The 17,619-nt window shown below is 40.7% G+C and overlaps 1 protein-coding gene and 1 pseudogene across 2 annotated transcripts in view; one reads left to right on the top strand and one right to left on the bottom strand.

Annotated features, from left to right (window-relative positions):
• ANK2 (ankyrin 2) overlaps positions 1-17,619 on the bottom strand; it is a 739,617-nt gene that overhangs the window by 517,155 nt on the left and 204,843 nt on the right. The gene's annotated exons all lie outside the window — the stretch shown is intronic.
• LOC119529784 lies at positions 984-2,419 on the top strand (annotated as a pseudogene).

Genomic DNA, 17,619 nt, shown 5'->3' with positions numbered 1-17,619 from the left:
TTTGGAGACAGTAAAACTGTCTCTGGGCATTTTCTCTCTAAGCGTTTCTGAGCTCTCTTCAAGATGTCTCTGTCTTTTTTCTTCTCATAAAGGATGCCAGAACTGGGAGAGAAGCTACGATATGAAATCCAGAGTTTGCCCTGGAAAAACTAAGACAGGACCCCCAGGTGCTTAGAGAGAAGTGCCCTGGGAGAAACAAGCAAGGATGCACAGGAGCTGAGAGAGAGAAACTAAGACAGAAGCCCAGAGACATTTTGGAGAAAGCCATTTTGAAACCAGAACCCAGGAGAAGGACCAGCAGACGTCACCATGTGCCTTCCCACATGAGAGGAACCCTAGATGCCATCAGTCTTTCCTCAGAGAAGGTATTGTCCTAGTAATGTCTTAATTGGAACATTTTCATGGCCTTAGAACTGTAAATTTGTGAACTAATAAACCCCCATTGTAAAAGCAAACCCATTTCTGGTATTTCGCATTCCAGCAGCTTTAGCAAACAGAACCAATAAGTATTATCATTTATTAAGGGCATATTATGCCTATACCCCATTCTAGGTATTTTACCTACATTAACTCATTTAATCTTACAAAAGACATGTGAATTATTCATATTTAGTCCATGAGGAACAGGTTCAAAGTCTATGATGAACAAGTTCACATCAATAAGCAACACTGATCCAGGATTCTAGCCACTGTCTCTCTGATGCTTGCTCTCTCCGCCATGACATCCTCCCTTCTATTTGTTGTTTCCTTTTCTATTCCATTTCCCTACTAAGATCCAGCTTTCCTAATATTAGAAAGATTTCTTTTTAATTTGTAATGACTGGAAAAGAGTCTTAGATTTACATTCAAATTCAGTGAATAATGTCTATAATCTTGAAAGTATTATTAAAAACTAACATCTGCCCCCAACCCAGAAGCAGCAGTCCTCGGCTCCTTCTCCAGTCTCTGGTTTGGCCCGCCTGCCTACTTCTTCAGCCTCTACCATGCCTATCAGGGTCACTCAGAAATCTTAAGGTGTCCACCTCCAGCCCCCGGACCTTCAGCAGCTGCTCTTACACCAGTGGGCCCGGCACCCGCGTCAGCTCCTACTCTCAGGTGGGCAGTGGCAGCAGCAGCTTCCGGGGTAACCTGGGTGCCAGCATGGGTCTGAAGGGGTCTGTGGAGGGGCAGAGAGTGCAGGGGGCATCACAGCCGTCACGTTGAACCAGAGCCTGCTGAGCCCCCTTAAGCTGGAGGTGGACACCAACATCCAGGCCGTGTGGATGCAGGAGAAGGAGCAGATCAAGACTCTCAACAAGTTTGCTTCCTTCATCAACAAGGTGCTATTCCTGGAGCAGCAGAACAAGATGCTGGAGACCAAGTGGAGCCTCCTGCAGCAGCAGAAGACTGCTGGGAGCAAAATGGACGACTTATTCGAGAACTAGATCAACAACCTTCTGCAGCAGCACGAGCCAATGGGCCAGGAGAAGCTGAAGCTGGAGGTGGAGCTTGGCAACATGCAGGGGCTGTGGAAGACTTCAGGAATGAGTAGGAGGATGAGATCAACAAGCAAACAGAGATGGAGAATGAATTTGTCCTCATCAAGAAGGATGTGGATGAAGCTTACATGTGCAAAGTAGAGCTGGAGTACCACCTGGAAGGACTGACTGATGAGATTAACTTCCTCAGGCAGCTGTATGAAGAGGAGATCCATGAGCTGCAGGCCCAGATCTCTGACACATCCGTGGTCCTCTCCATGGACAACAGCCGCTCCCTGGACCTGGATAGCATCATCGCTGAGATCAAGGCCCACTATGAGGAGATCGCCAACCACAGCCAGGCCGAGGCCAAGAGCATGTACGAGATCAAGTATGAGGAGCTGCAGACACTGGCTGGGAAGCACAGGGATGACCTCCGCCGCATGAAGACGGAGATCTCCGAGATGAGCAGGACCATCAGCCGGCTCCAGGCTGAGATTGAGGGTCTGAAGGGCCAGAGGGCTTCCCTGGAGGCTGCCATTGCAGATGCTGAGCAGCCTCGGGAGCTGGCCATTAAGGACGCCAATGCCAAGTTGGCCCAGCTGGAAGCCGCCCTGCACCAGGCCAAGCAAGACATGGTGCGGCAGCTGTACGAGTACGAGGAGCTGATGAAAGTCAAGCTGGCCCTGGACATTGAGATCGCCACCTACCACAAGCTGCTGGAGGGCAAGGAGAGCTGGCTGGGATCTGGGATGCAGAACATGAGTATTCATATGAAGACTTCCAGTGGCTACTACTCAGGTCCACTTAGCCCCATCTTCAGGGGCCTCTTAGACACTGGCAACAGCTACTCCTTCAGTTCTGGCTGGAGCTGCACCAGCTCCACCAAGGCCATGGTTGTGAGAAAGATTGAAATTCATGATGGGAAGCTGTCTGAGTCGTCCAATGTCCTGCCCAAGTGAACTGCCACTGCAGCCCCTCCCAGGCCACCACCCTGACGTGCTACCCCAGAGCCTGGGGACAAGGAGCTGTGCAGGGGGGCATAGGGAACAGAAGACCTGGGGTACCCCTTCTTGCCCATGTCCCCACCTAGAAGCCAGTTTTGTCTTTTCCAAAATAAAGCCTCAGTTGGGTCTGCCAACCGACCAAAAAAAAACAAACTAACATGTGACCCAAAACAGCTTTTTCACATTAATACCATTACTCCCTCACTCACCCCACCCAACAACCAGACTAAATGCTTTGCTATTCCTCTTTACACACATGCCCACATTTACCAACCCCCCTTTTCTATCTCTACGCTGTATCTCAACACAATCCAATTTTAAATTTTCTAATTCAAAAGAAATAACTGCTTGTGTTGGTCATTTTCCAGGCACCCCTGTGCAGTGCTCCTCTGCCCCCATTTGTTCACTTCCCTTCTCTGCCCTGCTCTCATCTTGTGAGTGTGCTCTCTACAGTCTGCATCCCACAAGTTCCCTTGCCCACTGGTTTCCACTTGGTCAATGGGATGGAAAAGAGAGATTTAGATATTTGTTCTTCTTGCCCCCTCCTTTTTTGCCATGGTTCTAGCAGTGGCTGCAACCCTCTAGCACTCCAGTTTCCATCAGGTTGTCCCTATTCTACACTCCAGTGATAGAGTTTCCTTCCCCTGGCCCTTCAGGTATAGCCTAAGCACAATGATGTCTAACCCCGTGGTGTCTCACCACCACATGTTGATTCCTTTAACCTGACTCACTTCCCCATAAACTGTTCCTTCATTGAAGTTTCTCCAGGAATCCTAGCTGAGTGTCCCATCTGTTTCTTCTTGTATTTAAAAAAAAAAAAAAAGTGTAAAAAGAAAGAAATGCAGTTGCTATAGCCAAAGTTAACATGAAATGCATTCCTTCCAGAATTGCTTTTTATGCACACACATAGTTACTGTAGTAAAAATAATTTTGGAAATTGCTTGTAGGACAAAACAATTATCCTCATGTGCTAATACACATAAACTCATCTCATTCTCTTTAATACTTCCTTAGCATTCCAGAGAACATGCACATACCATGATCTATTTAATCAAAGAAAGACATCCTATTCATTATACAATAGCCAAAATTAGTTTAATAATTTATTAGTTATAGTTTCTATCTTAAAGGATTGTATTCATAATTCTCATATGAAAGGAATTTGAAGGATGGAGTTGTTTACATTCAGAGTCAGACTAAATCCATAGAAAAGCAGTGGCTGAAATTGCTGACCAAGAAGTGTAATGTTGGACAGGCATCCCCCACAACACAAACTGCAAGGAAAATAACTAAGATAGAGATGCTGTGGCTATCATGTCTTTTTCCTTCTTTTAGCTACCATCTAGTAAACACCTACAGTGTACAGTGTAAACACCTACCTCTTGTGTATAATACCTATTTATTCTTCATGCATGTTGTAAAACAGGACTTACTATGCCCCTTTTACAAATGAGAAAACTAATCATCATAAAGGGTAAATAACTTGCCCACACTTTGTAAGTGGCAGAACCAGGATTCAAACTTACATCTATCCATCTCCCAAGTCTTCTATTTCATTACATCTTGCTGCCTTCTTTCAAAATATTTGATTTCTTTACATTTTACTCCATTCAGAAGATTTGACAACTTTTTCATGCCAAAGTCTTGTTATAATATAACAAGGTTTGCTAACTGTTAATCATATTGCATGGTAATATATATTTTCATGAGATGTGATATAGCCTATGATATTAAGCCACTAAAATATTGTAATAAAGGTCCACTTTATTTTCTCTTACTCTTCAAGGCATAGTAGCACTCTATCAGTCATTAACTGACATTCAAGCCCATGACTGGTTATGAGAACAAAGGATTCAAATACTAAAATGCTAGGGATGCTCCAATGGCTTAGAGTCAACTGACCAGTGTCCTAATTCAGTAGTCCCAGGACCAGCAGCATCAGCATCTCCTGGGAACTTATTAGAGATGCAATACTCGGCCCCCACCCCAGAGCTTCTGAGTCTGAAACTCTGGGAATTGGGCCCAAACATATGTGGTTTAACATACCCCCAGGTGATTCTGAGACAGGCAAATGCTTGAGAACCATGGCCCCAAGAGAAGCAATTCCCTAGATTCTTTGTTCTATTTGCATCCTCTCACTTTAGGGCTGTCTAGGGCCAAGATGGAGCCAAGGCTCTATGACCCCTTGCTCCCAGGATGCTCTCTGGTACATACAGTATTCAGTGCCCACCATTTCTCTTCCCCTGTTCTTATGTTATTTGATTTATCTGGAGCAACCAAAATTATAAACAGGCATTCACTTAACTCACAATTATCGTTTCAAATTCTCTTAGAAATATGAATGTAACCATAGAGATCAAATAGTTAGCATAATTGCTTTTTGTAAAATTTGTTCCCATAGTCCACTTGTATGTGGGGAGCCCTCTCTGTGCCTTAGTGACAATTTAGAAAGAAAAACATTTAAGCATTCTTAAGAAGTTTCCATGGAAAAGACCAATCAGACAAATTGAAAGAATAAGTACATAGCCTCCAGGTGTCTAAAGAATAAAGGAAGTTCACAAAAAACCTTGCCCAATTAAAGTCCAAGACAAATAGATAATAACATCACAGAACATTAACTGTGCACCAAGTTGCTTCCCAGTTCTTATGTCAGTGAATGCACTAACAGGAACCTGACTCAACATCTCACACAACAGTACAGAACATAACAGGAAAATCAACACTGTACACAGCATGCTGAGCAAAGTGGCCCATCTGATGTTTAAAATTGCTCTCAACTACTTTTAATCTTAACCTCAGTTTCAAGACATTGCCAAAGACACAGAGCTACTACTGCATGAAGTCCTTGCTTCCAGCTCCCGTGGGGCTGTTCCATGGAGCCTTTGAATACATTGAAGTCCACTAACAGAACACGTATTATTTCCCTTTGAAACTGAAAACCAGTTCCTGGGCTCTTGCATACAGGTTTATTCTTCTCCAAGAGAATCAAGAGCAATTTAAGTGCTCTCTTCTTCCCTGTGAGCTTGTAACTCTCCTCTCTTAATGGTGCAGTGCCTTGAGCTTAGCTTGGTTTAAAACGCACTTTCTTGGACTCCTTGAGAGCCACAATTCAATTTGATTCTCCTGGCTTCAGACTGTGAATAGCTTTCTGTAGTGAAATATATCATGTCTTTTTTATTTTTTCTTCTTTCAAGGAAGCGCATTTTGCTCTGAGGCTGGCATAGAAGTAACACTGAATACCATTTGCAACAAATAAAATATTAGCTAGACAGATACTTTTGGCATCAGTTTCTCATTATCTCATTACTCTCTAAACTCAATAGAAAACCTCCTATGAAGATGAAGACTCACTAATATTTTAATTAGAGAAGTCATGGGCTTACAGAAAAAATCATGCATTAAATACAGGGTTCCTGTATACCACCCTTTTATTAACACCTTGCATTGGTGTGGTACATTCGTTACAATAGATGAAAGCACATTTCTATAAATGTACTATTAACTGTAGTCCATTATTTAACTTAGGGTTAACTGTGTTGTGCAGTTTCACGGATTTTTTTAAAAAACATTTTTATTCTAGTAACATATATACAATCTTAAATTTCCCCTTTTAACCACATTCAAATACGAACTCAGTGCTGTTAATTATATTCACAATGCTGTGCTACCATCACCATCCACTACCAAAACATTCCTATCAGTAAAAATAGAAACTATACATTTTAGGCCTTCATTCTCTGTTTCCTACACCCACATCATCTCCTGGTAAACTATTTTACATTCTTACTCTATGAGTTTGCTTATTCTAATTATTTCATATCAATGAGATCATACAATATTTGTCCTTTTGTGCCTGGCTTATTTCACACAACATGTCTTCAGGGTTCAAACATGTTGTCTCATGTATCAGAATTTCTTTCTTTTTATGGCTGAGTAATATTCAATTGTGTGTATATATATATTTTGTTTATCCATTCATTGATTGATGCATACTTTGGTTGCTTGCATCTTTTCACAACTGTGAATAATGCCATTATGAACATCACTGTTCAAATCCCTGCTTTCAATTCTTTGGGATATATACCTAATAGTTGTATTGCTGGGTCATATGGCAATTCTATACTTAACTTTCCGAGGAACTGCCAAACTATCTTCCACAGCAACTGCATCATTTTACAATCCCACCAGCAATGAAAGAGTGTTCCTATTTCTCCACATCCTCTCCAACACTGGCAATTATCTGTTGTTGTTGTTTTTAATAGTAGCAATTCCAGTGAGTATGAAATGGTATCTCATGGTTTCGATTTGCATTTCCATAGTATCTAATGATGTTGAGCATCTTTTCATGTGCTTTTTGACCATCTGTGTATATTCTTTGGAGAAATATCCATTCAAGTCTTTTGCACATTTTTTTATCTTGTTGAGTTGAAGGATTTCTTTGTATATTCTGGATATTAAACTTATTGGATATGTGCCTTCCAAACATTTTCTCCCATTGTGTAGGTTGCCATTTTACTTTCATGATAAAGTCCTTTGATGCTTAATAGTTTTTTTAATTTTGATGAGTCCCATTTATCCGTTTTCTTTTATTGTTTGTGCTCTGGGTGTAAAGTCTAAGAAACCATTACCTAACAGAAGATCCTCAAGTTGCTTTCCTATGTTTTCTTCTAGGAATTTTCTGGTACTTGTATACAGGTCTTTGATCCATTTTGAGTTGATTTTTGTATATGATGTGAAGTAGGAGGCCTCCTTTTTTTTTGCAAATGGAGATGAAGTTTTCCCAATCCCATTAATTGAAGAGACTATTCCTCCCAACTGAGTGAACTTTGGCCCTTTATCAAAAATCAGTCAGCCAAAGAGGATAAAAATATATATTCAGGGCCCCCTTGAAGAGCTGGGGGAAGATGTAGAAATGTTGGACGTCCCTACCTGGGTTATTACTGATATTCTCACAAACATTGAGGACAGGCAGTTTGATGTGCCGAGCCCTCTATCATGGGACTTTCCCTTATGAAGCTCTTCACTGCAAAGGAGATGCTAAATCTGCTTATAATTGTACCTAAGAGTCTCCCCATGAGTACCTCTTTGTTACTTAGATGTGCCCTCTCTCTCTAGCTAAGGCAATTCTGCAGGTGAATTAACTGCCCTCCCCGCTACGTAGGACCTGACTCCCAGAGGTAGAAATCTCCCTGGCAATGCAGGATATGACTCCTGGGGATGAGCCTGGACCTGGCATCATGGGATTTAGAAAATCTTCTTGACCAAAAGGGGAAGCAAAATGAAACAAAAGTTTCAGTGGTTGAGAGATTTCAAATGGAGTTGAGAGGTCACTCTGGAGGGCATTCTTATGCACTATATAGATATCCCTTTTTAGGTCTTAGTGTATTGGAATAGCTAGAAGTAAATACCTGAAATTATCAAACTGCAATCCAGTAGCTGTGATTCTTGAAGACAATTGTGTAACTATATAGCTTACCTGGGGTGACAGTGTGATTCCGAAAACCTTGTGATTCACACTCCCTTTATCCAGTGTATGGATGGATGAGTAGATAAATGGGGACAAAAAGTAAATGATAAATAAGGTGAGATGTCAGGGTGATTTGAGTGTACTTTTTAACTTTCATTTTTATTCTTATTTTTATTCTTTCTGGTGTAAGGAAAATGTTCAAAAATTGATTGGGGTGATGAATGCACAACTATAGGATGGTACTGTGAACAGTTGATTGTACACCATGGATAATTATATGGTATGTGAATATATCTCAATAAAACTGAATTTTTAAAAAAAATCAGTCAGCCCAAAAGTGAGGACTGATTTCTAAACTCTCAATTCAATTCCATCAGTCTATATGTCTGTCCTTGTGCCAGTGCCATGCTATTTTGATTACTGTGACTTTGTAATAAGTTTAAAGGTTGAGGTATGTCAGTCCTCCAACTTCATCCCTCTTTTTCAATAAAGCTTTGGCTATTCAGGGCACCTTACCCTTCTATATAAATTTGGTGAGTAACTTTTTCATTTCTTCAAAGAAGGTTGTTGGAATTTTGATTTGGATTATGTTGACTCTGTAAATCTCTTTGGTTAGAACTGACATCTTAACATTATTTAGTCTTTCAATCCATGAACACAGAAATGTCCTTCCATTTATTTAGGTCTTCTCTGATTTCTTTTAGTAATGTTTTGTAGTTTTCTCTATATAAGTCCTTTACATCTCTGGTTAGATTTTTTTCCTAGATAATTATTCTTTTAATTGCCATTATAAATGGAATTTTTCTCATGATTTCTTCTTCTGATTGTTCATGCTACTGATTTTTTGCTGTTGACGTTGTACTCCACCACTTAGCTGAATTCATTTATTAGCTCTAGGAGCTTTGTTGTGGATTTTTCAGAATTTTCTGTATATATGATTGTGCTGGTTTATGTCCCCCAGAAAAAGTCATTCTTAAATGCAATCTTGTGGGGGCAGATTGATTAATCTTTTTGATTAGGGTGACTTCTTGATTGAATGTTTCTGTGGAGATGTGACTCAATCAGCCATGGGTGAGACCTTTGATTTAATTCTCTCCATGGAGATAAGGACCCATTCAGCGTGGGTCCACAGACAGAAGGAGCACAGAGCAGCTGAGAGATACTTCTGGAAAACACTTGTTGACACTTTGAGATCCTGGCCCAGAGTTTGCTCCAGAGAAGCTAAGAGACAAAAAATGCCCAGGATATGCTAAGCCAGGAGACTCAGATGCTTGCTGACGCTGATGCTGACGCTAAGAGATGCTTGGAGATGCAGACAAAAAGACATTTAGCTAAGAGATGGAGCCTAGAGTTTGCCTAGGATATGCTAAGACAAGACCCCCATGTGCTTAAAGAGCAACATCCTGGGAGAAAGAACCAAGAATGCACAGCAGCTGAGAGAGAAGCGGAAACACAACCTGGGAGCAAAGGAAGAAGATGCCAGCCACGTTCCTTCCCAGCCAACAGAGGTATTCCAGACGCCATTGGCTGTTCAGTGAAGGTACTCTATTGTTGACACCTTTGTTTGGACACTTTTATGGCCTTAGGACTGCAACTTTGTAACCAAAACTTTGTATTTTGCATAATGGCAGTATTAGCAAACCGGAACAATGATCATGTCATCTGCAAACAGAGAAACTTTTACTTCTTTTCCAATTCAGATGCCTTTTATTTCTTCTTCTTGCCTAATTTCTCTAGCTAGAATTTCTGGTAAAATATTGAATAATAATAGCGACTATTTTTCCTGTTTGATGTTGTCTAAGCTTCTTTCATGTTCATATTCATGTGTTTTGCTAAGTTTGGGAAGTTTGATGTCATTATTTCTTTGAACATTCCTTTGGTCCCTTTCTCTCTTTCTTCTCCTCTGGAACACCCATAAGGCATATATTGCTATGCTTGATGGTGTCCTAGATATCTTTTAGGCTATTTTTTTCTTTTTATAATTCTTTTTACTTTCTGCTCCTCAGCCTGACTCTTCTCAATTGTCTTCTCTTCAAGTTCGCCAATTCCTTCTTCTGTCTGCTCCAGTCTGCTGTTGATGCTTTCCTGGGAATTTCTCATTTCAGTTATTGTGGTCTTCAACCCCATAGGTCTGTCTGGTTCTTTCTTAAAATCTCTATTTCTTTATTGAGATTCTCGTATTGTTCTTTCATTGTTTTCCTCTATATCCTTATCTACATATTTTCCTTCATCTCTTTGGGCATATTGGAGACAATTTTTTAAAAAATCTTTGTCCAGTATGTCCACAGTCTAGTCATCTTTATTGATGTTTTCTGGATTTCTATCCTCTTCCTTATGGATGATCCATCATTTCCAGTTCCTCTGTTTATCTTGTAGGTTCTTTGTTGCACGCATGTATTTTTATATTGTAAAATGTTAACTTCAGGATTTATTCCCCAAGATGTCAGCTTCTTGAGTTTATACCCAGCTGGTGACATGACAGCAATTTTCTTTAGTGTCAGGAGCTAATAAAACCAAGCAAATCCAAGCAAGAGAAACCTTTCACTATCTTTGCAAATTGTCATTATGTTAGCTGGTGCTCTTCATCAGGATTCAGCCCTCCTATCAAGAAGGTCAGCCCAAGGTGAATGCAAGGTGCAGGATCCTCCCTGTCCTTTCTGGACCTGTCCATTGTCCTGGGGTTGTGCTTGCTAGTGGCCTTAGTTCTTCCCTTGTCTACAGGAGTTTGAATGCCTCCTCTGCTTCCCAAGAAACAGATCTCCTCCCTTTCTGTGGTTTTCCATTGCAGGACTTAAAGCAAGTAATACTTTGCCCCAAGCCATCTGCCTCAATTGTTTCTTACACTGCTTTCAATGTCTCCAGCTGCTTTTGCCTGGACGGCAAATCTGAGAGGGGACATGTCTGGAAGGAATTTCCAAAGTCAGTTTTTCCCAGCTGGAACAAGGCCAGGGACCCTCAAAGGGAACACCGTCCAACTCCAAACTGCCCCACAGAGGGGATGAGAGTGAGGCAAGGAAGGGCACTGGGAGCTTCTTCCCCTGCTCGGTAAATGCAGCCCAACTCTCCTCAGCAGCTCTGAGGAAGCACACCATCTTTTAAGTTTCCTCTGCTACCTCTGTCTGGGGCAGACTGGAACAATAGACGCACTCAGAGCCGGGTTCCCAGGGAACTGGAGTAGCTGATCAAAAAGTGATCAGTGATCACCCTCAACTACCACCTTTGATCTTGGGGAAGTAGATGTTTATGTTCCTTTCTGTCACCAGCAAGCTGTGCCAGGAGCCAGCCCCACTGCTGCCTACTGCAAGAATGGGGGACAGATGCCAGTAACCACTGTGCAGAGAGTAATTTACTAGTATTTATCATAATCTATCAGCCTCTTTCTCCTGCTCTTCCCTGAATGCTGTACAGTGTTGCTCTAGTTTGCTAATGCTGCAGAATGCAAAACACCAGAGATGGATAGGCTTTTATAAAACGGGGTTTATTTCGCTACACAGTTACAGTCTTAAGGCCACAAAGCGTCCAAGGTAACACTTCAGCAATCGGGCACCTTCACTGTAGGACGGCCAATGTTGTCCGGAAAACCTCTGCTAGCTAGGAAGGCAGCTGGCGTCTGCTCCAAAGCTCAGGCCTCAAAACGGCTTTCTCCCAGGACATTCCTCTCTAGCAAGCTTGCTCCTCTTCAAAACATCACTCACAGCTGCACTGCGTTTCCTCCCCCCGAGTCAACTCATTTACATAGCTCCACCGATCAAGGCCTACCCCGAATGGGCGGGGCCACGCCTCCATGGGAACATCTCATCAGAATCATCTCCCACAGCTGGGTGGGGCACACTCCAAGCAAATCTAACCAGCACCAAAACGTCTGCCCCACACCAGACAACAAAGATAATGGCATTTGGGGGACACAATACATTCAAACCAGCACAAATGTTCTTCTGGACTCTGGAGTTTCAGAATCGTTGATTCAGACAGTTCCTCTCTGTTTAACGGTTGTTCTTGTGGAGAGGCTGCTTATTGGAGCTTCCCACTCTCTCTTCCAACAATTCCCCCAACGATTCGCTAATTTCAATCTGTTATTGTTTCCTCCTAATTTTAATAAATATTTGCATAGCAGTAACAGACACGATTGCTTTCCCTCATGGTCTAGTTATTTTCCAAAATTTGATATGTTATATCTGTCTATACACAACTGACTAATAAAAAGCATATCTGAACAACTGGATGAATATTTAGATGACTGTATGGGAACCCCACGGACTAGAAGTGGTAGCTCTAAAACCACAAACCGCCTCCCCCACAAAAAGGTATTTATTATTGACAGCATACAAGGTATTGTTTAAGTGCCTTCTAATCCAGTTTAGAGTGACATAATTAAACCAAACAATTACTTAATAATAAAAACCTATGGCTTAGAGGGTGCTTCCAAGTACCAACAATTGTATTAGCTACTTTACAAACGTTATCTCAATTACTATGCAGAACAAACCCATGCAAACCATCCTATTCAGAGAAGTAAAGGGACAAATCTAGGCAGTTGTAAGTTAAGTAGCATATGGGTGGATCAGGCCAGCTTGGTGATGAATACTCTTTACAGAGGTGATGGTATTTATGCTGAACCTTGAGGGATTTAAAAGGAGACTACAAAAGGGCATGGGAGGGAAAGAGAAGGAAGGAAAGGGGAGGACCCTAAAGAGAACATGGGATGGGTTAATATCAACATGAGTAAATTTATAGAGCAGGACTTCTCAAGGCAAGTTCACAAGAAATGAATAGACCAGTCTGGCTGGAGTACAGTTAACATAACAGAAAGATAACACTGAAAGAGCAGGTTGGGGCCAGATTTGATAAGTCTTAAACATCAGGCTATGTTGTTTGACTTTTTAATCCATAGAATATTATGAGTCATACTTCAAGTTTTTGAGTAAGGGAATAACATGATCAAAAGGAGATTTAAGAAAATTCATGTAGCAAGTAAGCAGACTGGGCTGGACAGGGGAAAAAAGAGATAGCACTAATAGAAATAATATTCTGATAAGAGTCTAGCAGTTGTGAAACCCCCAAAGGCTTAAGAATTAATCCTAGCTCCTAAGTGCCAAGCCTGCTTCAGTTAGATTTTCTGGGCTAATTCATGACTTTTTCTTTTGCCCACCTCCCTCTCCTGCTCCCTCACCCCCACCCACTAACACCAGAACTAACATTATCAGGGGCTCCAGGCACTAGAAGGTAAGCTCCATGAGGCAGGGATTGTTTTTAGCTGTTGAATTCTGATCCCCAGAACGGTGCCTAGCACAGAGTAGGCATTCAATAAATATGTACCGAATGAATGCATGAGCCAAAATGTTCAATCATGTAATTAACTCCAGGCCTAATGTTGCTAAATATGTAGGCAAACAGAAAGAAAGAAAAGTGGAAATATATTCTTTATGAAAATCATCACTTATCCATCTTTGACATAAACCACACTCTTCTGCATGTGAAGATTAAACAATCCCCATCATAACTGTTCTGGTTTGCTAACGCTGCCATTATGCAAAATACCAGAAATGGATTGGCTTTTATAAAGGGAGTTTATTAGGTTACAGATTTACAGTCTAAGGTTATAAAAGTGTCCAAACTACGGCATCAACATGAAGATACCTTCACTAAATAATGGCCGATGGTGTCCGGAACACCTCTGTCAGCTGGGAAGGCACCTGGCTGCCATCTGCTGGTCCCTTGCTTCTGCATTGTTTCAAAATGTCTTTCTCCAAAATGTCTCTGAGCTCCTGTCTTTGCTCTCCTCTCAGCTCCTATGTGTCCTTACTTCTTTCTCTCCCAGGGCATTTCTCTCTAAGCATCTGGGGGTCCTCTCTTAGCTTCTCCAGTACAGACTCTAGGTTTCATCTCTTGGCTTAGCATCTCCAAACGTACTTCTGTCTGCATCTCCAGCGTCTCCAGGTGTCAGCAAGCACCTTGATCTGTGTTGGCTCTTAGCTTCTCTCTTAAATACTCCAGTGAACTAATCAAGACCCACCCTGAATGGGCAGGGACACAACTCCATGGAAATCATTCATTCAGAGGTTCTACCCAAATCAGCAGACTAATCAGTCTGCTCCCACAAGACTGCATTAAAGAACATGGCTTTTTTGGGGGACATAATAGATCCAAACTGGCACAATAACCACATGCAATATACAGGTTTTGTTTAGATTCTAATTTGAACAAACCAACTGAATTAGTTGAGGCAATTAGGAAATATGGATATTAGATATTTAATATTAAATTACATTAAAGAGGTATGAAAATGGCATGGGGTATATGTCAAAGGGGGGAGCGGCTTAGTAGTTAAATGTATACTGAAATATTTACAAGTGAAATGACAGGATGGCTGGTGTGGCTTTAAAATAAATACTCCAGCAAAACCAAACAAAAATATGTGGGGTGGGAGACAAATGAAACAAAACAAGCAAAACAATAATTTCTGAAGCCAAGTGAATACATGGGGATTCATTACACTATTTTCTTACTTTGGACCATGTTTGAAAATTCCCATAAAAGATTTTTTAAGAGCCTCATGAAATGTGGGCAGTAAAACAAAACAAACAACAAAATTTTAATCTGTGCATGGAGATGTTCACAGGATACCCTAAAATATGGTTATATTCATTCATTCTTTGAGCACATGGTAATTGGGTCTCCAATGAGCCAGGGGTTATACAAAGGTTAATGAGGCAATGTCCCTACCCTCAGAAATCTCATAGCTATCTAAAGAAGGCAAGACAGAAAAATAATAGCAATCCAGAGTCATCATGATGTACAGATACATACAAGTTATAGTGGGCACAAGGGAGGTGATTAAATTTAATAATTAGAAAACTCACTCTGGCGGCAGAGTGGCTAATGGATTGAAGAAAAGCAGCAAGAATGAGGACCAGAACTGAAGGAAGAGCACTGAAATTACAGAAGAGGGATATGAAATAATAGATATAAAAAGAGTTAAAGAAGCAATATAATTCTCATGCTATATATTACATAATTCATTCCTAATAATAATAAAATAGCTAACTCTATTAGGCACCTACATTGTACCTAATTCTGGAAAGAAAATCATGTTTTTGATTCTGTCCTCTATACTAATGGCTAAGAAAATGGTGTTTTTACATGACCAGAGGGGGGGAAAAGGAACATATATATGCATACACACATTAGTAATAATGTAAATATTAACTAAAATAACTGAGAAGAATAAAAATAAATTCTTGTGGATAAATATATAAATTAAAAGTTTTAAAATTATTTTGCATGTCACTAAGCAAAAATGTAAATACGTACAGATCAATTTATTCAGTGGGTTTAATTTAAAGGGAATTCCTTTCTCTGAACTCAGATATGTGGTATTTGCAATCCAAATACTGCAGATTATATCTAATTACTAAGACCACATCTGTAATCTATTAAGGGAGTTACTTTCCTAACTTTTACTGATATTAAAATGTGTGGCAGCATATTCAAATGACTACACACCTGAATTATTCTTTGTAATATGTCTTTCACTTGGTATTAAATACAAATAATGAGCCTGTACCTACAGGAAAGTCTTCACAATCCTATAAACCTGGGTAGAGTCAGGATAGAAAGAAGCAGACGAGGGTGAGGAAGCACCTTTTCCTTCCCTAAGCAAGGTGCTCAGAAACACCAAAAATACCCCTGGACGGACACGTCTTTAAATGTCTCTCATACTAGAAAGCAGACCTGTGAGCTGATGCTCACGGATCGTGGTCTACTGGGCAGCAATTCCTTCATGGACACTTCCCAGGGAAAAAGATCATCTTCTGTTTTCCTCCCCTTTCATCTCCCAGTGTCTCAACTACACATAGAAAATTATCCCCTTTGGAGAGTGGAGCTTAAATAGTTAAGTCTATGTTCTCTAGACAGGAGAAGGAAAACAAATGGATTATTTCAAGCTTCCTTTTGAAGACCATGTCCTCCTGTTAATCTCCAAATTAATTTCCAAATCCAGAATCTAAAATTTTCATTTGAAAAAATATTCAATGCTGGTTTAAAAATGGATGGTTTTAGTGGAGAAACAGGGCAAATGCCACATAAGCCTGGGGATCAGGGTTGACACCAATAGTGATAAGTCATGTAGATAGTTTACTGTGATGGGGGCAGTCCTAGCACGGCAGGGATCCTGGGACCCATAAATACATCTGGTGCTCAGGACCAGGTATGTCAGTCTGATGGGATAAAACACAATCCCCTAGGAGATAAGGGGGCTGCCAGTACATTCCTTCTCCTATTGTCCCGAGCATATGTAAACATTCACTGGAGACAGTCTGATTCTGGTGGGCATGTTTTACGACATCCACCTCCCATCTTAATGGTTTATCTGTCCCTGGTGGGGATGGAGTGGGGTTCCTCCAATGTGGCAGCACATGAACACAAGAAAGGAGCTGCATATAGACCATCTCCATGCATCGGCCACAGTTTGAGACCCACTGGCTATGGGGAACCAACACCCAGTAGTGGGGCTGACCTTGCTCTGTCTCTTTGCTGTGTGAGTAAAAATGTCTTTCTTCAGAGCATGTATGAGTCATGCTTTTGCCAGCTGCCCTGACACCTGTATTGGAGTGGCTGACATCTCTTTAGGTGTCTCTCCTTCTGACCAACAATTATCCTTCATATGATATGATATGATAAAAATGGCACTTTGCCTCGGGAATCGTCCTCCCAAGAATCCATAATTCCAGGCTAATCATTGCAAAAACATCAGGCAAATTCCATTGGAGGGGTATCCTGTAAAACACCTGACCAGGGCTCCTTAGAACTGTCAAGAACTGTCAAGATCATCAATAACAAGGAAAGTCTGAGAAACTGTTGCCACCAGAGGAGCCTAAGAAGACATAACAACCAAATATAATGTGATATACTGGAAGGGATCCTGAATCAGAGAAAGGAAATTAGGTGAAAACTAAGGAAATTTCACAAACTATGGATTTTAGCTAGTAATAATGTGTTCATTAATTGTAACAAATTCACCATACTAATGTAAGATGCCAATAATAGGGAAAACTGAGGGGTGGGTGAGTGTGTAATACGCAATTTTTAAAAAAAGGTTGGCTTCTCCCTTGATGAAATAAATCAAATATATTCTCACCTTTTTTATATTTTGATTTGTGTTTTGTGAATTCATACTATGATTAGATATTAAATTCCTGTTCTTTTGAGATACTTGAGAAGAACACAAATATTTTTGCTATTACCCCCATATATATTTCAAAAGGAAATATAGAGGAAACTAGCTCTTGTGTCATTCCTGGAAAGAACAAGAATAAAAAGCTCTTCTAGATATAAGAGTTCCCATGTCTTCTGGAGAGGCATTTGGCTGCTGCTAGCTGAAATCAGTGAGCAATGGGAATTGCAATGCCTTGGTATTAGATATCCCAAACAGATGTTCAACTCATTGACCAAAAAGATGCACTGTATGGACAGATGAGCATCCATCTGGCCTTCCCCACAAGAAGGCAGAACATCATCAGTGGGTGGAAATTTTTAGGGCTAGAAAGGCCCTAAAGAGATAATATGCTTTAATCCCTTTATTTTTCACAGACGAGGAAATTTTAACAGTCAACCAGTTCCTGATAAACTGTGCTCTTTCCAGCTTTATGAAATACAAACAATTAAAGATGCTGATCCTAAAAAGTTAAAG

Source organism: Choloepus didactylus, chromosome 3 (genome assembly GCF_015220235.1).
Source record: "Choloepus didactylus isolate mChoDid1 chromosome 3, mChoDid1.pri, whole genome shotgun sequence".
NCBI classification, from domain to species: domain Eukaryota; kingdom Metazoa; phylum Chordata; class Mammalia; order Pilosa; family Megalonychidae; genus Choloepus; species Choloepus didactylus.
This window is presented reverse-complemented; position numbering and strand designations above follow the sequence as displayed.